This window comes from Bufo bufo, chromosome 3 (assembly GCF_905171765.1).
Source record: "Bufo bufo chromosome 3, aBufBuf1.1, whole genome shotgun sequence".
NCBI classification, from domain to species: domain Eukaryota; kingdom Metazoa; phylum Chordata; class Amphibia; order Anura; family Bufonidae; genus Bufo; species Bufo bufo.
Window position 1 is genome coordinate 410,484,586 of NC_053391.1, and position 23,491 is coordinate 410,508,076.

The 23,491-nt window shown below is 41.0% G+C and overlaps 1 protein-coding gene across 4 annotated transcripts in view; it reads left to right on the forward strand.

Moving 5' to 3' along the window:
• Window positions 1-23,491, forward strand: part of NF1 (neurofibromin 1) — a 259,226-nt gene that overhangs the window by 113,558 nt on the left and 122,177 nt on the right. The gene's annotated exons all lie outside the window — the stretch shown is intronic.

Below are 23,491 nucleotides of genomic sequence, written 5' to 3' on the forward strand. Positions count from 1 at the left end.
AAAACAACTCATTTGAGTAAACGCTATTGTCCTGTTCATGAACAATGTATATAGCTATAAAAGAGTATATCCGCTGTGTTGATACTGTCATCTGGGCACTTGCACTACATGTAACAGCCAGGTCCTGAACAGTCATTATGCCAAGTTGTTGGTAATATACCTTGTACATAAAGTTTTTCTTCATCCATGGTATCAGGTATAGTGGTACTTTCCTTTTGATGTCTGGAATTTGCCAACCCATCTACTCCCCCCCAAGCCCTCTCTATAACTCGAAGTTCAGAAGTTGATAAAGTTGGGATTCGATTGCTCCTATTTACTTTTCCCATTAGCAGAATTTATCAGCATTTATAGATTTGTGTTTTTCTTCATGTTTATATTGTATAATAACTGAGGTTAGGTACAAAGTCAACTGTTTATTCATATGGATGTGCCGTGTTTAAAAAACGCAGTCCCTAAGGGCCCTTTCACACAAGCAGATGCCGTGCGGATAATCTGCTGCGTGAAATAGTGCCAAGCCCCGTTCTGCACAGCAGAGACATGGAGAATTAACATGATTGATAATGCTTCGTGCCTCTGATCTTTTTACTACAAAATCACGGTGACCACTTTATCTCACTGTGATTTTGTAGTAAAAAGATCACAGAGAGGCACGGAGCGTTATCAGTCATGTTAATGCTCCGTGTCTCTGCTGTCCAGACGGGGCTTGGCTCTCTTTCAAGTAGCGGATTACCCGCACGGGATCCGCTCGTGTGAAAGAGCCCTAAGAGATCTGGGAGCAGTGGATGCTGGAAACCACCACAAAGAGGAGCTTTTAAAGGAATTCTTCAGTTTACTAAACTATGGTGATTGCTGTTTGAATTCTAGCTAATGGTCACAGGCAGCAAGTTAACCCTGTGCATTCAGAACAGGCAATCACGCTCCCTTCTACCTGTTCTCATCTTCGTTCTGAGGCTGCAGTCACATAACTTTGTAGCCCTTTATGGGGAGGGGCGGGATGTATGTCTGATAACCTGAAAAGGGTCTTCAAATGTATATCACAAAGGGTTAATTAACTTTAATGGGTTAAACAGCATTCAAAGAATTCATGTTTGACCTGTATTCCACTCATTTCCGGCATTTTCGCCAGACAGAATAGCATGGTAGACTACTATTCTGCCTATTTTGTGAAAATGCAGCAGTGGAATGTAAAACAGGTCCAAACAGTCAAAAGATGAATACTTTGAACTGTGTTTAACCCAACAAAGTTAAAGGGGTTTTCTGAGACTTTAGAACTGATGACCTATCCTCTGGAAATACAGCTATTTGAGAAGACAACGGCACTCGCATTAGAGCTGCGGCCTTCTCACAGATTTCCCTAGGCCAGTGACAACACACTCATAGTTCACGTGACCTAGGCACAGCTCAACCCCATTGAAGTGAATGGAGCTTAGTGCGATAAGTACAGAGAAGGCTTTGTAAGCACAGAGAAGGCCACGGCGCTCACAGGAGCATCGGTGCCTTCTCAAACAGCCTAGTGACATGGGTCCTGGGTGTCGGACAGATACTGATGACCTAGATTCACTATACTGGCTTACTAAAGTAGGCGACCGATTACAGTAAATAGTTTAACTTTCAAAGGTCAGTCAATAAAACTTAACTGTATTTCTTAATTTCTTTGAGCTACATCGCTATGCTGCAGTTTCCCCAAGCAGTGTAGCAGTTATATCAGTTTCCCTGTAAAGTTGTAATCTCAATATCCGTTGTTCTGATACACTTTTCCGTAATGGCCACATCATGATTTGCTATGTTAGTCTCTAGCGTTTGATATTGGAAACCGCTAATAGTCACTCCGATACAATGTTTTACCCATGATGCGGAGCAAATGACAGAGCAGGCGGGACAGGGGCATGCCAGGGCTCTGGCGCGGTCCCCAGTTGATTGGTTCCTGTGGTACTGGTCTCCGCCTAGGAGGCATGGCGAATTCTTCTTTAGGATGAGCACGGGGTGGCCGCTCTACGGCCCTCCTAGTGCCGCTGGCTACGTGGTTGCACGCTAATACGGAAGCGTGTGCAGCTGCTCCATGTTTGTTTGTCTTTCGCTCCCATTGCGCCTGATGACTAAGTTGCAAGTAAATAGCAACTTGAGAAACGTGTCGAGCAGCAATTATGTACAGCAAAGAGCTATTATGAGGTTCTGCTGTCCTAAATAATAGGTTTAGGAAGCAAGTAACAACCATTTAGTAGCCAATTCTGGAGGAGGGGGTATTTATGTTGGATCATAGGAGTTAGATGCGGGCAAACAGCCAGGGACAGCATTAAGTGAGGGTCCCACAGCAGTCACTAGTCTGGTCCGACACCCCCAATCCAGAGTATTCAACCCATAGGGAAAGGGTCCACACTGGACCATAATATGACCTGGGTTTTGTGTTAATTAATGTTATGATTATTTACCCACGTTTTAATGATTTATTAAAAGTTACGTTTTAGCGACTGACCTTTGAAAGTTTAGCTAGATACTGATGACCTATCCAGAAGATAAATCATCAGTTCTAAAGTCTCAGAAAACCCTTTTAAAGAACCAGTCGCAGTATATATTTGAATACCATTTTGAATACAGGCTGTGACGCTGTCTAATCGCGGCAGATCGCTCCACAGCCAAATCTCACGAGAACAGGCTGTGTAAGCTAGTACTATACTAGCGTACATAGCCTGTGCTTGTAAATCTGGAGAATACTTTAATAGCTCACCTTTTTCCTGGCTGTGACAGTCTGCTGGCCAGGGAGAAGGAGGCGCCCACCGAGGAAACAAAATGTCTCCTCCTTCCTTTTGCTGATACTCTGAATTGGCATATCAGCGGGGGGCACGGCCGCACTAGTCAGCCTGTCTGCCAATACTTTATGCTCCATCAGTGAAGTTCATGGAAATCATTTGAATGAACGGGTTGTGAACCTTGTGTACACACAGCCAAAGGCATGGTGTCCAAGCTTCCCCAGGTATGTTCTAATTTAGTTCTGCATAGGGTGATATGTAGAACTTTCACATTGCTTTATACTGCTGTAAAGGGATATGGCCATATCCTAGGACAAGGTAGTTTACGTGTGGCCCTGTGTGTTAAACAGGGTACCGAAGAAGCCTTTTTATTATCCTTAGTTAAGCTGAGCAGGGAAATGTTTTTCTCCTTCCAGTACCATGATTTCTGGTTCTTGGGATAACATTTGTTGTCGTACAGTTTGTCCTCAGAATCTTTTGAACTTCCATGTTATATCTGCTTGCAGTGTCGTAGTAGGAGCTTTTTGAGAACATGTAACATTTATGTGTAACTTTATGGCTTAAATTTCTTTTTCTCCCCTTTAGCACTATAATATTGGGGTAAGGCTCCTTACGCCTACACATTTGTCATAAGCAACTTTAAAACTTCCAGTGCATACATTAAATGTGTTATCAGCAAATTTGTTATTTTTATTTTCTGTATAAATATCTATATTTAAACAAAAAACATAAAATGCTGCAGTTTTTACACTGTCTTGGTTTGTAAATTTACTGCAGTTATCTGTCATTCTAATCCTGCCTGTAAAGATATAATCTTTGTATCTAGATTTGAAAGGGTCCACCATTCACCATAGGTAGTTGCCAAAGCTTATCTATTCTTCCCTAGTACAATGACCTCTGCACAGGTCAGAGCATTGCTAGAAGACTCTCCCATAGAAGTCAATGAGGTTGGGGGGGCGTGGCCGCATGTGGAGCTGAGCGGACGCAAGCCGCGCTAGCTCCGGAGCCTGCAAGCAAATTAAGCTGCCCACAGCAAAGGCAATAACCTCGAAATTAGCCAAAGGACGTGCGAAACCCTCCGGAACCGCATCTTACCAATTACAGGTGTGGTTTGCACTAGGAGGAAGCACCCAGCAAAATAGAGGCGTTCAGCATGGCAGCCGGAGGAATCCAAGATGGCGCCCGCTCTTTACACCACACGGCGTCTGAGGCACCGTCAGATAATACGCTTTCCAACGCACCTCACAATTGCAGGGGGAAGAAGTCCCTCGCATTTATCAAACCCTCCCTCACCAGAAAACCCCTCTCCATCAAAAAAGCAGTAAGCATCAGCAGCTGCCTCTTACCAGCATACACTACAGGATGTAGCAGCCTCTTATAGTGAAGGAATCTCACTCCAGGAGAGGGGCACCTATATAACCCACTCTCCTTCACCCCCAAATGTCAGTGGCCAGTCTGCCCCAGTCACAGAAGCCACTCTAAGGTCCCTACTGCATGAACGGAGACATTCTATTCAAAAAGACATCTCCTCTGCATTCTCTGCCTTACAAAAAGACATCACTCAAATTGGAGAGAGAACATCCCACATTGAGGATAAGATGGAAGAATTTACCAATGCCTACAACCAATTAGTGGACGCTCAAAATGATGTTGAGGATGACATATCAGCATTGAAACTCAAACTAGCGGATCTTGAGGATCGTTCAAGACGCAACAATCTAAGATTCATAGGAATTCCGTAAAACCGTGGAACCTGATGCCATCAAGGACTTCCTTACAGATTACTTTGTCGCACTGGTTCCAAAAGCAGAACAAAGGGATCTGTTAATTGACAGAGTGCACAGGATCCCTAAACCCAAAAGCGCTCTTAGTGCTGCCCCCAGAGATATCCTTGCCAGGCTGCATTTCTACCATTTCAAATTTTAATATTCTCCGACCTCTCCTCAGCAACGCTGAATAGACACAGAGAATTCTCCGCTGCTACAAAAATTCTCAGGGATCACAATATCCCATACAAATGGGGTTACCCGGTGAAACTCCTGGTCTTCAAGAACGGAACAACTCACTCTATCTCTTCACCAGGCGACACCATGAAACTACTCCAGAAATGGTCCCTGGCTACGGTGGATGAAGAAAAGACCTCCTACCCTGGCTAAAGAATGGTCCTGAAAGCCTCATCGAACAGGAAAGGACATTCCCACGTGCCTTAAAGGGATTCTGTCACCAGGTTTCACCCCCTCCAGATAAAAATATGGTTATGTTCAGGGAGCTTTCACGATTCCTAATGTGGTCTTATAAATGTAATCTGTAGGCTCATTTTGCTAAAAAAAACGCTATTACTAACCTGTCATTCAACAAAATAAGGTGCCCAAGGGGATGTAAATGGATCCAAGCTGCCGTTCGTGCCCAGCTCCGCCTTTCCCGACCTCAGCGCCGCCTCATAATCCTGTGTGACGCCTCCGGCTCTCCCTCCCTCCCTCCTCCTTCTGCTCTAACATCTCGCGCGTGCGCACAGGGCTCTGCCTGATGCGCCCGTGCGGACTTCTCCGTTCGGCTTCATAGAGCGAAGTGCGCATGGGCCGGCACTTCGCTCAACCTCTCGATGACCTGCACACTGGCAGAGCCCTGTGCGCACGCGCGAGATGTTAGAGCAGAAGGAGGGAGGGAGGGGGGAGGGAGGGAGAGAGAGCCGGAGGCGTCACACAGGATTATGAGGCGGCGCTGAGGTCAAGAAAGGCGGAGCTGGGCACGAACGGCGGGGGTGCGGGCGGCAGCTTGGATCCATTTACATTCCCTTGGGCACCTTATTTTGTTGAATGACAGGTTAGTAATAGCGATTTTTTTTTTTTTTAGCAAAATGAGCCTACAGATTACATTTATAAGACCACATTAGGAATCGTGAAAGCTCCCTGAACATAACCATATTTTTATCTAGAGGGGGTGAAACCTGGTGACCGAATCCCTTTAAAAAACATATCCTTTTTATAATTCAAGGGTCAGTAGTCTGAGTTATTTGGTTACACTCTTTATTGCAGGTCTCATTGGAGATAATTTACCTGTATTTTCTAATCCCACCTCCATTGTTACCTGGATAAATTGGTATCCAGTTGGTTCTCTTTGAACCGGACTCTGATTTAAATACACTGTTATAGATAAAGTTGTATTGTTCTGTTTAACTATATCTACCTTATCTCCCCTTCTTATTTCTCTTTTTTTTTTAAATCTTTTTACCTTCCTTTTACCTTAACATCACCCGGTTACTCCTAAGTGACAAGTGAGCTCTATATCCTTATATTTTACGGTTGCAGAGCGACTGCGTCACACTTAAGTTGAGGTGCCTGCACTCGTTCTGTAGCATATTGTATTATTTACTTTGCATTACCTTCACTGCCAGAGATGGTTATCAACATTTCCTCAATTAATGCTAATGGGCTAAATAGTCCTTTTAAAAGATCTCTATTTTAGAAAGCAGTTAATGCCCTTAAGTGACGTGATTTGCATTCAGGAAACTCACTTGAATGAATCTGACACTTTTAGACTTAATCATAGAAAATTTGCCAACTTATTTGCATCACCTGCAATGAACAAGAAAAGAGGGGTAATCATTGCTGTTAAGGATTCCCTTTCTTTCCAATTGATTCAGAGCCAGACTGACGACAATGGAAGATATATTATATTAGTTTGTAACATTAACACAATATACACCTTGGTTACCTTGTACGCACCAAACACAAACCAACTCTCATTTATCAGAGAGGTAATAACTACCGCCCTATCCATCAAACAAGGCTCTCTAGTTATATGTGGAGACTTTAATTTGCCTCCATCACCATCTGTTGACAAGTCCAACCACACGAAATCCCAGCCCTCCTCACAGTTTGCACAATATTTACTGGCAGAAGATTTATGACACTTTGGGAGTGTTACACGCATCTGAGCGCGATTACACTTTCTACTCACACCCGCACAAACAGTATTCTAGGATTGATTTAATAATAGTTGACAAATGGACTTTACAAAACATCTCATCCTCCAGCATCGGTTCCATAACATGGTCCGATCATGCATCAATTTCATGCCTAATCTCAGAATGATTCAACCAACCCACATACGTTCCCTGGCGAGCCAACTATTACCATTTATCTTTACCTTCCACGCAATCCCAAATCAATGAAGCCCTTACAGAATAGTTCAAGTACAACTGTACTCCAGAAGTACCACCCACTACAACTTGGTGCGCACACAAGGCCACCTTATCAGTATTTCATCCTTTTTTTTTTTTTTTAAAAAGACGCACCCGTACAGAACAACTATGTTCATCTATTACCAATTTAGAAACTATAGACAAAATACACCCCTCCATACTATAAAAAACCAACTTAAAGATCTACGTTACGAACTATACCAGCTTTATCAAAATAACTTTGAACATAACCTAAGGAAATCAAAGGCGATATATTACTCACAAGGAAATAGTGAGTACGATACTAGCCAACAAAATTAAAACTGCACTGAACAGGAAAAAACTACTGTTTATTTATAACTCCCGCAAAGAAAAAATCATTAACTCTCAAGAAATCTCCAGCACATTTGCTGAATATTATTTCAATTTATATAACCTCAAAGACCACAAACTAGTACCCCAACCAACTCCAGATTTTATATAAAAAAAAAAAATCCTATCTGATATCTTACTGCCCAAACTGTCCCCAGAGCATCTTGTGCAAATCATTAAGAAAATTGAACTTGCAGAAATATTGCACATTATCAAGTCAACTAAAATCAATAAATCTCCCGGCCCAAACTGATTAACCAAGGAAAATTTTAAAAACCTTTGGAAAAACTTTATCTCCCTATCTTCTATCCACATTCTCCCACATAATGACTACCCGGAATATACCACCTGAAATAATCCAGGCAACTATAGTCGCTCTTCCTAAACCAGGAAAATCTCCTTAACATCCAGAAAACTTCTGACCTATTTCTCTCCTGAACTCAGACCTAAAAATGTATTCTAACTATTGGCCAAAAGATTGTCCTCCTTGATTCCATACCTGGTCCACCATGACCAAGTGGGATTTGTCAAATTGAGACAAACACTAGACGGTACCAGACGCACATTAGATCTTATTTATGTAGCAAAAGCAAATCGAGCGCTTTCTCTGCTCCTGTCTTTGGATGCAGAGAAGGCGTTTGATCGAGTGCATTGGGGGTACTTGGAGGCAGTACTGTCAAAATATGGAATACAGGGACAATTTGCCAAATCTATAGGCACGCTCTGCTCTAAACCTTCAGCTAAAGTCCTTATAAATGGAATGTTGTTCAACCAATTCCAAATTTATAATGGAACAAGACAGGGATTCCCCTGTTATCTTCACACTAATAATTGAACCCTTAGAGGAAAGTATAAGAGCTCAGCCACAGATTACAGGAATTAAAATCTGAGAAAAAAAATCACAAAATTTGATTTGCCAATGATATTATATTGGCACTAACCAACCCAACAGTGTCTCTACCCAGTGTGATGCAAATTTTAAAGTCTTTTAGTTCAGTTTCTTATTATAGCTTGAATGTTGCCAAATGCCAGGTCCTTAACCTTGGCCTGAAAGATTCAGACCTTACTACAGTGAAAGCCAACTTCCCCTTTAAATGGAACTCCGAACATATCACATACTTAGGAATCAAACTAACCTCATCAACCGCCAACCTTCTACCAGTAAACCTAAAATATCTAAAGGAAAAAATTAAAAATGACCTAAATAAAGGAAGGGAAGGATCTCAGCCCTAAAAATGTTTATTATCCCACAAATCCTTTATCTTTTCTGTAACCTGCCAATACCTATCCCCATAAAACATCTAAAAGAAATCCAAAGATCACTTCTTAAGTACATATGGTAGGACAAAAATCCGAGAGTCAAAGCAGGTATACCTTATTTGCCTATTCCAAAAGGGGGGTTAGGATGTCCATCCATTATTAGATACTATAGAGCTTGCATTTTTGAACAATTGAGATTTACATGGTTAAATCATCCCAACAAACTCTGGATCTCTATTGAGAACTATACTGTATAATGGGTGTGAATGACCCTCAGGTATTTTTCTATTTTAGATCCCTACAGAACAGCCCCCGTGCTCTTGAAATCCCACCTACTATTCAAGCTGCACTTGAAATTTGGATCCTAATGTCAACCAAATTGAATCTTATCAACATCTCCCTTTCTGAAATCCCTTTGGTGGTTGTGGGGTAATGTACCTAGACCTGAACATTTATAATTGGATTGACTTGGGAATCAAAAGATTGGGAGACTTTTTTACCAATTATACTTTAAGTTCCTTTACGGACTTATGCCTGAGATTTGAAATTCCTCATACGGAATTCTTTACTTACAAATCAGGCACTTCTTGCCTGGGATGAGTTTTCCCGTAACCGCTGACACTTCCCAACTGATGAAAGTGTTAGGAAACCCATTGACTAATCTTAAAGCCCTATCTCTCGGTTATCATTTTATGAGAGATTTTGGACTCCCCATTGACTCCATTACTTAGTAAATGGGAATCGGCATTAAACTTTGCATTCTCTATCATGTGTGCCTCCTCTAAATGTATTAACCATCTGGAAAACTCCTGGAAAATTCTCTACAGATGGTATTGTACTCCTCATAGATTATCTAAAATGTACCCCTCATCTTCCCAGGTCTGCTGGAGATGTTCATCGGCAGAAGCGGATATGGAGCTCATATAGTGGGAATGCAGGAAAATTAAACCCTTTTGGAGCTCAATTAATAAAATTTTTACACAAATATGCAATATTCCAATTTCACTATCGATAGCCCAAGGCTTGCTCTCTATTAATTTAGATTCTTTCCCAGACTCTTCCCGAACAATTATTCTTCATATGATTATAGCAACCGGAAGGAAAATTGCTCACTATTGGAAAAAGCCAAACCCTCCTCCGTTAATGGAAATAGTCAACTCTGTATCTATATGAGATGATTAACGCTTCAGTCTGTAACAGACTAGCCAAGTTCAGGGTTATATGGCATAATTGGCTTCACTCCCAATTCAACAAAGTCTCACTAGCTTTATGATGTAAAGTCGAACATACTACTCCTTGTCACCTTTCCTTTTTATTTATACCTCCCTCCCCCCCCCCCCCTGATATTACTTACCGTATTATAGTATATTGTTATGTTTCCTTTCCCTGTTTCCTTGTTTCCCTATGTTTATGGGACTATAAGGATCATGCAAGACCAAATTAATGTTTGAAAATAAGCTACACAACGCATATTCTTGTATGTACGGTAATATCTTTTATTATTGAAAACCATAAAACATGTTAAAAAAATAAAATAAAAATCAATGAGGTCCCCTCCTGACCATGGGGCTGCCATAACGCAATCATCTTAATGCTTTCTAAGCAAGATGGCAGCCCCCATAATCATGTGCAGGAAATAGAATAAATCTGCAATCAGTAAAAAAAATATTGAAAAAAAAAATGTCGCTATCTGGTTTTAACTGGCAGAAAAACATTTTTGGTGATACTTCCTTTAAATCTATTGACCTTCTTAGGACAACATCTCGGGGTTCTTTTTTTATGTTCCGAAATTGCAAAGCAGACACATCTACTACATCTAGAGGAATCCCTTAAAAAATGTTTTCAGTGCCGTATGTTTTGTTTAACATGGCACCTAATAGATAAACCCATACCTCCAAGTTATTCCACTGGGAAAGCCTTTCTACAAAAACCTTGGACAGACACTGCAGAATTCAGCAACCCCCTGAAGAGCCTGTATAGAGAATAGGAGTGGTAGGGACCATGATCAAGTGTTGTCACAGTGTACTACCTCAGACCGTTGCTCTCTGGGTATTGGTGGAGAGAAAATATAGTACTAAGGAGGCCAGAGTTAAAGGGAACCTGTCACCAGGATTTTGTGTATAGAGCTGAGCACATGGGTTGCTAGATGGCCGCTAGCACATCCGCAATACCCAGTCCCCATAGCTCTGTGTGCTTTTATTGTGTAAAAAAAAACAAAAAAACGATTTGATACCTATGCAAATTAACCTGAGATGAGTCCTGTCCCTGACTCATCTCACATACAGGTCTCATCTCAGGTTAATTTGCATATGTATCAAATAGTTCTTTTTACACAATAAAAGCACACATAGCTATGGGGACTGGATATTGTGGATGTGCTAGCGGCCATCTAGCAATCCATATGCTCAGCTCTATACACAAAATCCAGGTGACAGGTTCCCTTTAAATGTAACATAGTGCAACGTAGAACTTCCAATTACATTCAATAGCAGCAATTTCCAAGTGCAATTCTCTCTGGCCACCAGCAAGGAATCTGTAGGCAGGTTGGATGGCTGCAGTTAAGCACTGAGGTTGTATTGGCCTTGTAAATTTCTGGGTGATGGTTGTCTTGGTCCCCTCACCTTACAGCAGTGTCTGTAGATGCTGATGTAGCCACTCACTCTACTGTCTTTATGCTCAAGTATTTACGAGTAGCTGTCAATAGAGATTAGGTAACTGGAGCAGGAGCTTTGAAGGTTGCTTCCTCTCCTCTGTGTTCACACAGGAAGTCCCCCTCTTTGCAGGGAGCAGGTCCGGCCCACTCCTACCAAAAGGGGAGGAACAAGGTGGTTGACGGTGACCTTGTTTCTGACCACCTTTGCCAACCATTCTTTGCTTGTAACTACGGCCAGAAGCAAACAATAAAATACATAATGGTTTGTTGGTCCAGATACAGGCTAGATTACAGTACAGACATTAGCAAAAGGGATGATGTATTTAATTTTTTTTTTAACTGTGCTCATTATGTGAAAATACACACATAAAAAAGAATAAACATACAGGTCTCATTCTATAAATTGGATTTGTTCTGGCTTTGTGTTAATCACTTTGGAAATATTCTGTAATTGTAGAAAAAAATGTATTTTGCAGAATCCTTACAGGGTACTATGGTCATACAGAAAGGCAGTGCTTGTATAGGGTTAACAGAAGCTGTAGTCTTGCTGACCCCTCAAAAAGGGCAGACTATAGAGACAACATGGGAATTAACAAGTCCTTTTGTGATGAATATTACATGAATAGTCTGTCCTTAAATATCATCCTTTCCTGTAATACAATCTCGGTTGGTTTGGACTATTATTGTGCGCACAGTGAGCAGCAAAGTGCCTGCTATGATAATGTACTGACTATAATTCCCGTTTCTGGTCCTATTATTAAAAAATAACTTTTATTTGCCTTTTAATAAACTATATTCCAACACAAAAAACACACACTTTTAAAAGATATATGGAGGACCTGGACCTGTGGGCTCCGTATCTATATCCTCTAAGAGGATTATTATATTATTCAAAGGACTTGCTCTTTCCCACATATATATCGCACATAGGCTGCTAGTGTTTAGCCCGTGTAATTGCGCTTGGGTATCTATAGGTGTCGCCTATTGCCAGGTCATTGACCCGTCATGCCGCAATTGCTGATTGTTATGTTTTAGGCTTAACCTATATGATATGTCCTACACTGCCTATTTTCAGGCTACTTGTCATGTTTGCACTCTGGCCCTCAGGGGGATGCGGCGTCTGCAGATCTCCATGTCGTTCTGTTCTTTCCATTAATGTGCATATATAGATGCTGATATTCCTATCCTATTAGATTTCACTACTCTCGTGCCCCTATCATATTTCCAATCTTTATAGGGCTGTATTTCTACCTATATCACCTCATTTATATGCATGTTACTATACACTGTAATATTAGTATTTTTTCCTATAGCCCAGCACTAGTCCAAATCCACCAGACCACCAGGATGAAGGTTCCTTCCGACGACCAACCATATCCCACACAATGAATCCCCCGGGAACACCGAACCGCACATAGGCAGACTCCCAACCACTCAGGTCAGTAATATAATATGTTCATATTTTTTGTTTTGTTATTATGGAGACTTTTATTCCCTTTTTCTTTTATTTATTCATGGTTTTTAAGATACGTCTCTCGGATTCACCTTTTGAATATGTTATGGCCTGTATTTTTTCTGATCAAACCTTTGGTCTAATCCTTTTAATCTGTTTATTGTAGTCATTTCCTACAATCTTTCTTTATATCTAAAGAGAGAGATATGTAGAGGGTATTTTTACCATATAGGTCTATGACCTTTCTACCATTTATTTATTTATTTAGTTTATTCCCACATTAAGGTGTCATATGAATGCTGCATATGTGAAGCCCTCATTCAGGCCCACTGGACTCATTGTATTGAGTTGTTGAATCCATCTGGCTTCATTCTGTAATAGTTTTTTGTCAAGATTGCCTCCCCTAGGGCCCATGGTTACTTTCTCTATGCCCCAGAAACGTAATACTGATTTATTATTCCCATGTACATATTTTATATGTCTTGCAATGGGTGTATCTTTCTCTGTTTCTATTGAGCTTAGATGACCTGATATCCGCCGCCTCAATTCCTGAGTGGTTTTGCCCACATATAGTCTGGGACACGGACATGATGCTATATACACCACTCCTTGGGTTTTGCATGTAATCAGTTGTCTGATTTCATACACCCTTTTGTCGGCTGGATTAATAAATTTTTCAATTCGTAGGATATATTTGCAAAAGGTGCAATCTCCACACGGTGATGACCCTTGATACTTCTCTCTATTTTGAATACTACCTGTTCCTTTTTGCTTTAGGTAGCTGTGCACCGATTGATCCTTTAGGTTGGACCCTCTTCTGTATGTTACGCTTGGATTGCTGGTAAGTACTGGTCTTAGATCACTGTCTGATTGTATTATATACCAATATTTCTTTAGGATATTCTGTATCTCTTTATTATATCCATCAAAGGTGCCTATACATCGGATGATGTCATTCCTTTTTTGGGGGGAGGGTTTTAAGAGGTCTTCTCTGTTTACAGTCCTGGCTCTATTATAAGCTTTTTTTAGGGGGGCAGATGGATATCCCCTCCTTTTGAACCTCTCATAGAGATGTTCACTTTCCCTCTCAAAGGTCCCCTCATCAGAGCAATTCCTACGGGCCCTTAAATATTGGCCCGTAGGTATTCCTCTCCTGAGGGGCTCTGGATGCCAGCTAGTCCAATGTAAGTAACTATTGGTCGAAGTTGGCTTCCTGTACACTTCTGTATTAAGACGTCCATTCTCCAAAATTTTGATTTTTAGATCGAGGAAGACTATCTCCTTTTCCTGTGTTTCGTATGTGTATCTCATCCCTATATTATTAGTGTTTAGTATTTGAGTGAATTCTTTAAACAGTGATTGTTTACAATCACTGTAAACAGAGAAGACCTCTTAAAACCCTCCCCCCCAAAAAAGGAATGACATCATCCGATGTATAGGCACCTTTGATGGATATAATAAAGAGATACAGAATATCCTAAAGAAATATTGGTATATAATACAATCAGACAATGATCTAAGACCAGTACTTACCAGCAATCCAAGCGTAACATACAGAAGAGGGTCCAACCTAAAGGATCAATCGGTGCACAGCTACCTAAAGCAAAAAGGAACAGGTAGTATTCAAAATAGAGAGAAGTATCAAGGGTCATCACCGTGTGGAGATTGCACCTTTTGCAAATATATCCTACGAATTGAAAAATTTATTAATCCAGCCGACAAAAGGGTGTATGAAATCAGACAACTGATTACATGCAAAACCCAAGGAGTGGTGTATATAGCATCATGTCCGTGTCCCAGACTATATGTGGGCAAAACCACTCAGGAATTGAGGCGGCGGATATCAGGTCATCTAAGCTCAATAGAAACAGAGAAAGATACACCCATTGCAAGACATATAAAATATGTACATGGGAATAATAAATCAGTATTACGTTTCTGGGGCATAGAGAAAGTAACCATGGGCCCTAGGGGAGGCAATCTTGACAAAAAACTATTACAGAATGAAGCCAGATGGATTCAACAACTCAATACAATGAGTCCAGTGGGCCTGAATGAGGGCTTCACATATGCAGCATTCATATGACACCTTAATGTGGGAATAAACTAAATAAATAAATAAATAAATGGTAGAAAGGTCATAGACCTATATGGTAAAAATACCCTCTACATATCTCTCTCTTTAGATATAAAGAAAGATTGTAGGAAATTACTACAATAAACAGATTAAAAGGATTAGACCAAAGGTTTGATCAGAAAAAATACAGGCCATAACATATTCAAAAGGTGAATCCGAGAGACGTATCTTAAAAACCATGAATAAATAAAAGAAAAAGGGAATAAAAGTCTCCATAATAACAAAACAAAAAATATGAACATATTATATTACTGACCTGAGTGGTTGGGAGTCTGCCTATGTGCGGTTCGGTGTTCCCGGGGGATTCATTGTGTGGGATATGGTTGGTCGTCGGGAGGAACCTTCATCCTGGTGGATTTGGACTAGTGCTGGGCTATAGGAAAAAATACTAATATTACAGTGTATAGTAACATGCATATAAATGAGGTGATATAGGTAGAAATACAGCCCTATAAAGATTGGAAATATGATAGGGGCACGAGAGTAGTGAAATCTAATAGGATAGGAATATCAGCATCTATATATGCACATTAATGGAAAGAACAGAACGACATGGTTAAGTTCGGATACCCCCTGGATGGGGGTGAAATAAGTACCAAGAACAAGCCTATCTCCCAGCACATGAGTACAAACTCACCAGAGGTAAATGCATCTTAATACCCCAGGCGCAAGCACAGAGGACAAGGAGAAAAGTCATTCCAAGTCCCGGAGTGTACGAACCTAAATCAATGTCCCGACGCATGCGCATAAGCTCACAGAGTAAAAATCAACAAACACCGGACGCAGGCGCAGAAGAGAGGGGAGACAAGGAAATCCAAGTCCCAGAGCATGCGCATATGAGCTGGAACTCTAGCTGACAATATATCTATGTTGCTACGCATGCGCATAACCCACAGCAAGACAGAAATTTTCAAACACCGGACGCATGCGTGGAATATATTCTGGAAATTAGTCTATGTCGCCACGCATGCGCACAAACTCATAGTAATGGGAGAAAATGTTAAAGATCGGACGCATGCGCAGAATACGTGTTAAAAATTAGTCTATGTTGGCACGCACGCGCATACTATTCACAGCGGCGGGAGATAATGTTCAAACATCGGACGCATGCGCAGATGATACCTTGTCTTACTCAGAAGTAATATGTGATTGGCCACAATAGACATCAGTCAACACGAAGCCGCTATGCGATAGGCGATTTTCAAGTGTGATCCACCCTACTGATATAAAGAGGTGGAATTAGCAAACACTCGTGTTGATAGTAGCTCCATTCCCCTGAAGACGCCGCTGATGCGGTGAAACATGTTGGGGGAGCTGTGTCTTTAGCAATTTTAATTAATGGTAGGGCTGAGAATGGATAGGGAAAGGCGATCTGCAGACGCCGCATCCCCCTGAGGGCCAGAGTGCAAACATGACAAGTAGCCTGAAAATAGGCAGTGTAGGACATATCATATAGGTTAAGCCTAAAACATAACAATCAGCAATTGCGGCATGACGGGTCAATGACCTGGCAATAGGCGACACCTATAGATACCCAAGCGCAATTACACGGGCTAAACACTAGCAGCCTATGTGCGATATATATGTGGGAAAGAGCAAGTCCTTTGAATAATATAATAATCCTCTTAGAGGATATAGATACGGAGCCCACAGGTCCAGGTCCTCCATATATCTTTTAAAAGTGTGTGTTTTTTCTGTGTTGGAATATAGTTTATTAAAAGGCAAATAAAAGTTATTTTTTAATAATAGGACCAGAAACGGGAATTGAATTAATTTCCTGGGTTAGTGGATCATTTGGTAATATATGCTATGATAATGAGCACTGTAGCTGATTTAGTTAAGAAGCTTAAAATTGTATGTATGATGCAGTAATGTGTGTAACGTAACGCTATACAAAGCCGAGGCCTAGACCACCCAGTCTATTTTTTGTTGTGTCTTAGTAATAATTGCCAGAGCATCTAATGTACAACTAAAATAATATATACTGTGTTTTACCCAAGATATAATAGCAGATTATTAAGACTAGCGCACACACCTTCAGGTTGTGCTAAAGACTGAAAATAAAAAAATCCACATGTGCTATGAGCAGGCGTACATTTACATTTGCACCATTTTTTGTCTTTCGTCTTGATTAATTAGTCTAATGTCCTTGACCATACCTTCTCCCTACTCAACCCTGTCTATTTTTCTTGACACTTGAAAAGTGGCAAGAAGGGCAAAAAGTTGCAAATATGGCGTGCTCCAAAATGTGCTCATTTACATTACAAACGTCGTCATGAAGTTTTTTGTAAATTTCCTTCCCCAGATGTTTTTTTTATCTGATTTTTATTGATTTATCTATATACTGTATGTGTGTATATATATATATTTATTTATTTTTGTTTTAAGAAAACATGTACAAAACAAGTGCACTTCAGAACAAGATACAAGTTATTCGGATTCAAAAATACATTGTGTAGACAATTCAATCATAATTAGTCAAAGAATAAATCGTGAGTGCAATCCCACAACAAAAAATCCCTCCCCCCGATACAGAAAACAGAAGTCTTCAGCCAATTTAACCCGTACATAGATGGCAGCAGGTAGAATAGCATACATTTATTTGTCAGTTAATGAGAAAACACAGGTGGTGGCACCCCCAAGGGGCAGCGGCAGCTTCCATCAATAGCCTGCACTCACCAAACAGATTAAGCTATGTTATCCCATAATACGTACTATGCCTCTATTAAGAGCCAGCCAAGGACTACATACTCCGGATCTGTCTATTCATATACTCCAAATATTCAAATTTTGAAAGGCAATTTCGTTTGAGATATACCCCCCTTTCCAATCAAATCACTACATTCGGCCTAGCAGTAAACTCTTCTATAACTGGAGGAAGTGACTGAATGCATTTCGCTGCCAGTGTTTTACGTGCCTGGTATAGCATTCTATTAATACCTATAATAATAGGCGGCTGTAAGCTGTCCGCATCAAAGATACCAAGCAGACACATTTTAGGATCAGGGGAAGAGTTTGCGCTGTATGTTTTATTTATTAGTTGTACAACGTCATGGCAGTATACTTTCAGGTTATCACCGCTCCACAACATGTGAAATAAGTCAGCCCCCGCCACACTGCGGACAGCAGGAGTCAGTTCTATATCCAATTTTAAAGAGAAATACCGGGGTTTTATGTACTCTAAACAGCTGCGATAGCCTAGCTGCTGCACTAAGGGATAAATTTGGGGTTAATGCAAGCGTGTCTTCCCACTGGGTGTCAGCAATTGTTCCCACATCCTTTTCCCATTTTGCTTTAATCTGAGTCAGGAATTTCTTAAAGTAGTCCACATGCAATGAAAAATCGACTTTTGAGATGGCTCCTTTTACAGACCCTGTTGCCACCACAGCATCAAGCGTCTGATTAGTCGTGTACTGTAATGAGGAAAGCCTGGATTGCGCATCCAATGCGTGCCTCAGCTGCAAGTATATATAGAAATGTGTGGAGGGGAGGCCAAACTCAGAACACAGCTGCTGGAACTGCTTTAGAAGTCCCTGGGAGTATAACTGGCCAATATTCCAAATTCCATTCCGTCCCCATTGGTAATTCAGGTAAAAGAGGATTATTCCAGATGGGAGAGATATTTAACAGTCTTGGAATACCCAAGGTCTCTCTAGCCTTAGTCCACACCCTCCTCATAAGCCCCAGAATTGGAGCAGATTTAAACCTAGGGTCTACATCCCCCTCCAAGACTGCTAGTGGCGAATAACAACCAGACGCCCATGCAACTAGCCTACCTCCTTTCCCCCCGCCCACCGCCATATTCCATCCCTTAAAGTGTTGCAGCTGAGCTGAAGGGAAGTATAGTAAGGGGTTAGGCAGCGCCAAACCACCCGCATCCTTGACCCTATGTAGAGTTTCATATTTAATTCTACTTCTCTTATCCTTCCACAACCGGAACCAAAATATTTGCTGTGTTTTGTAACAAATAATGCCTAGGGATCCATACTGGAGAGTTATGGAGCACCCCCCCCCCATCCCCAGATAGTTTTAATAGACCCATAAAGTATCAAAATGGGAAGAGTGGAAATCGCCAACTGAAAGCATGTATTTAAAGGGGTTGTGTCACTTCAGCAAATAGCATTTATCATGTACAGAAAGTTAATACCAGGAACTTACTAATGTATTGTGATTCTAAATATTGCCTCCTTTGCTGGCCAGATTAATTTTTCCATTACATTCTACACTGTTCGTGTCCAGGGGTAACGTCCACCTCCAGTCCAGGTCATGCTAGCACTCTATAGGAAAAAGCACCGGCCTCTCTGGTGGCCAGGACTGCGGAAGCGCACATACACACATGCACAGCATCTCCTATCCACGACATATCTGCACTGCAGTGGGGGTCGTCACCAGCCATGGGTATTTAGCATACTAGAAGAGAGAACCCTTTTATGCAACTCTGTCATTAATGCCCAATTAGTAGCTGTTTTCTTCCTCTTTGTTTCAGTAATTATGGGGGTCTTAGCATTTCAACACTAACATTTATGGGCATACCCCTTAAATTCAGTTTTAAAGGAGTTCTCCGGGACCAACATGTAGGGCAGGTTATCGATATGAGTTTGTTGGGCATCCAACACCTGGCACCCCCACTAACCAGCTGTTAGTGGAAACGGCCAGGTCCAGAGTACCACAGCTCCGTACACTGTGTTGTGGCCATTCTTAGTTACTGTAGCTGATGGCATTATTCATGTGAATGGAAGCTGATCTGCAGTACCTGAGACTGACACTAGACGGTGTTTGGAGCTGTGGTGTTCCTGCTCCTACACTGTTTATTTCTGGAACCTGCGGCTGCCACCAACAATCTCAGATACATGACCTGTCCTATGGATAACTCATCAGTATGCTAGTTCCTGAAACCCCTTTAACCCGTAGGATACCAGCACCGTACATGTACAGTGCTGGAAACTGGGACAGAAATCCCAGCGCCTTAAAGCTACAGCACTCTGGGCGGGCGCAAGAGCTGCACCTGCCCAATCAGCTGCAGGGGTCCGGCAGTCACTGATGGCCGGACCCCTGCTGTGAAAACACTGATGCCGACGCATTAACCCTTGCACTGCCACGGGCAGCGCTGACCTCAGCACGTGCGGTATCCTGCCGGGTGTGGGATGTCCATCGGGTCCCTGTGCTGCTGTGACCGGGACCCAATGGCAGGGACGCCAGCCCGATGCCTTCCTTAAGCATCGTGGCTGCTTTCCGTGAGAGCCTGTGAGATTCAGCCCCCTGGAATCTCACAGGCAGGAAGCTGTAAGTGTATTACAGTGAGTAATACACTTACAGAAGTATTGTAATGCATTTTAAAAGGGATCAGACCCCCAAAAGTTAAGTCCTAGAGTAGGACAAAAATAAAGTGGAAAAAAAGTAAAAAAAAAAATTGTTTTACAGAAAAATAAGTTTCAAGTAAAAAAAAAGCGTTCTTTTCCCAAAATAAAGTAAAAAAAAAAATTGTAAAAATTTGGGAAAAAAAGAAAAGTACACATATTGGGTATCGCCGCGTCCGTATCGAACGGCTCTATAAATATATCACTTGATCCACCCCATCAGGTAAACACCATAAAAAAATATTAATAGTGTAAAAAAAGCCATTTTCTAATCACCTTGCCTCACAAAAAGTTTAATACCAAGTGATCAAAAAGTCTTATGTACCCCAAAATGGTACTAATCAAACCGTAATCTCCTCCTGCAAAAATGAGCCCCTACCTAAGACAATCGCCCAAAAAATAAAGAAATAGCGCGCTCAGAAAATGGCAAAACAAAAACAAAATTTTATTCTGTTCAAAAATGATTTCACTGTGTAAAGCTTAACAAAAATAAAAATGATAGACCTAACAACCTGCTCTATAAAAATATCACATTCTATGCCCCCTCAGATGAATGCTGTAAAAAAAAAAAAAACTGCCATTATTTTTAACTTGCCTCACAAAAATTTTATACCAAGCGATCATAGTCTTATGTACCACAAAATGAAAAAAATAAAAACCAATGGCACCCATAAACCTATCCATCAAAATCTCTGCTGCAAAAGCCATATTGTGCTTCTTCCCTTTTGAGTCCTGCCATGTGCCCCCAGAAGCAGTTTACCACCACATATGGGGTGTTGCCGTGTTCAGGAGAAAATGGGTAACAAATTATGAGATGCTTTTTCTCCTGTTACCCCTTGTGAAAATGAAAAATTTAGGGCTAAAGCAACATTTTATTGGCTGTAAAAATTATAAGTTTCATTTCTTCCAAGTGTTTCCATATTCTGTAATTCGCTTGGGGGGGGGGGGGGGGGTCAAAGTGCTTAGTACCCCCTTTAATATATTCTTTAAGGGGTGTAGTTTCCAAAACTGGGTCACTTTTTGAGGGTTTCCACTGTAGGGGTACGTCAGGTTCTCTTTAAATACAAGATGGTGTCTAAAAACCATTTTAGCGATATCTGCCTTTAAAATCCATATGGCGCTCCTTTCAGTCTAACCACTGCCACGTGCCCATAGAGCAGTTAACCCCCACATATGGGGTATTTCTGTAAACTGCAGAATCAGAGTAATATATATTGAGGTTTATTTTGCTGTTAACCCTTGCTGTGTTGCAAGAAAAAATGAACATAAAAAATTACCAAAGAAAGGGAAATTTAGAAATTTCACCTCCATTTTCCTTTAATTCTTGTGGAACACCTCAAGGGTTAACAAAGTTTGTAACATCAGTTTTGAATAATTTAAGGGGTGTAGTTTCTAAATGGGGTCATTTATGGGTGGTTTCCATTACGTAAAAAAATATTTACAAAATGATGCCAACATAAAGCATACATATGGGGAATGTTGATTGATGACCATTTTATTAGGCATTACTATCTGTCAGATTTGCAAAAATCGGCCTGGACTTTGTGAAAAGTGGCCCGGTACTGAAAGGGTTAAAGGCGTTATCCGGAAATTTATATTCATGACCTATTCTCTGGATAGGTCATCAATATGAGATTGACCCCAACACCCGGGACCCCCTCCAATCAGCTGTTAGAAGATGCCGGCGCTCCATGTACGTCGCGGTCTCTTCCTAGGCCATGTGATGTCACTATACGTTGTTCACATGGCCTAGTTGCAGCTCTGCTCATTTCAAGTCAATGAGGCTGAGCTGCAATACCAAGCACAGCCACTATACAATGTACGGCACTGTGCTTGGAAAGCTGCCGGGGGAAAGCTACCAGAGCTCCTGTGAGCAGGGCGGCTCACTGAAACAGCTGATTGACGTGGGTGCTGGGACTTGGACCCCTGCTGATGTGATATTCTGAGTATAGGTCGTTATCAATTCATGGAAAACCCCTTTTATAGGGTTTATATATGCAAATATTGGCACATTTCCTACATGTTATCATGTGTCTGTATATCAGGCAACAGGAAAATTTCCATACCCTGTAAATGATCTTCTCTGTCATTTCTTCTGTGTATATCTTTTTTTTTTATATGTATTTTTTAGCTGTTTACAATAGAAGTAATGACTATTCTAGCATCCAAATTATTTTGTGTTTTTCCTTCAGTTGGCTACATTTTAGACCTATTGCCGTCAAATGTAAAAGTGCTTCTCATGCCGTGGAACAGTACACCTCAAACTTTTATTTTATTTTATTTTTTGTCTCAGAGGAACACTAAACAAAAATTCCAGCAGTTCCTCCATTTATCTCCTTCTCTTAGTTGAGTCTAATTATTCTCGTGGTACAATTAAAACGGAGTAATATGTGTGTAGTTATAGATATGCAATATACCGTATCTCTCATAATCCTATCTGTAAAAGAACTGGCTGGAGCAGCAGCCTCCTCCCTTAGGGCTCATTCAGACGGCCGTATGCTGTCCGCAAAAATACTGAATGCTATCCGTTTTTTTGCGGATCCGCAAAAAAAATGAAACATGTCCTATATTTGTCCGTGAAAATCAGGACATGGCCCCATTGAAGTCTATGGGTCCGCAAAAAATACTGAATGCTATCCGTTTTTTTGCAGATCCGTTTTTTTGCGGATCCGCAAAAAAACGGATAGCATTCAGTATTTTTGCGGACAGCATACGGCCGTCTGAATGAGCCCTTACACAGATCTTTAGGCCTGCCTCCTTGACTAAGGCCCACCCCCTCAGCCATTCACCAACTGGACGTCAGTTCCTGCAGGATTTCTACAAGTCTGTTTCCGGATTATGCAGAAAATCCTGCAGAATGATAGACGCTGGTGCTAGTTCATCCTCTGTATACAGTTATCATTTATTCTTAGGTTTAGTTTACTTTTTAGAGCTACAAACATGTTTATACATATTTTTAATAATGGTGCTGATGGTGGTACGTATTTTCTTATTCCCATCAGCTTTGCTAGAGGTATGTTCTCTCTTCTCAATCCATGACATTTTTGTACATTTTCTTACCTTTTTTCAGTTCTTCAGTTTCATTTGTATGATTGCTTCCAAAAAACTTTCTATGTAACTAAAGTGAAAAAAAAAAAAAGAGCGCAACATAGAATTATACCTGTGTGGTGATGAGTGATGAGCCACCAACTTTAATTGGCATAGGCCAGTGATGGCGAACCTTTCACAGACTGAGTGCCCAAAATGCAACCCAAAAGCCACATATTTATCGCAAAGTGCCAACACAGTAATTTACCCTGATTACTACTGTCCAATATAGTATATATTCC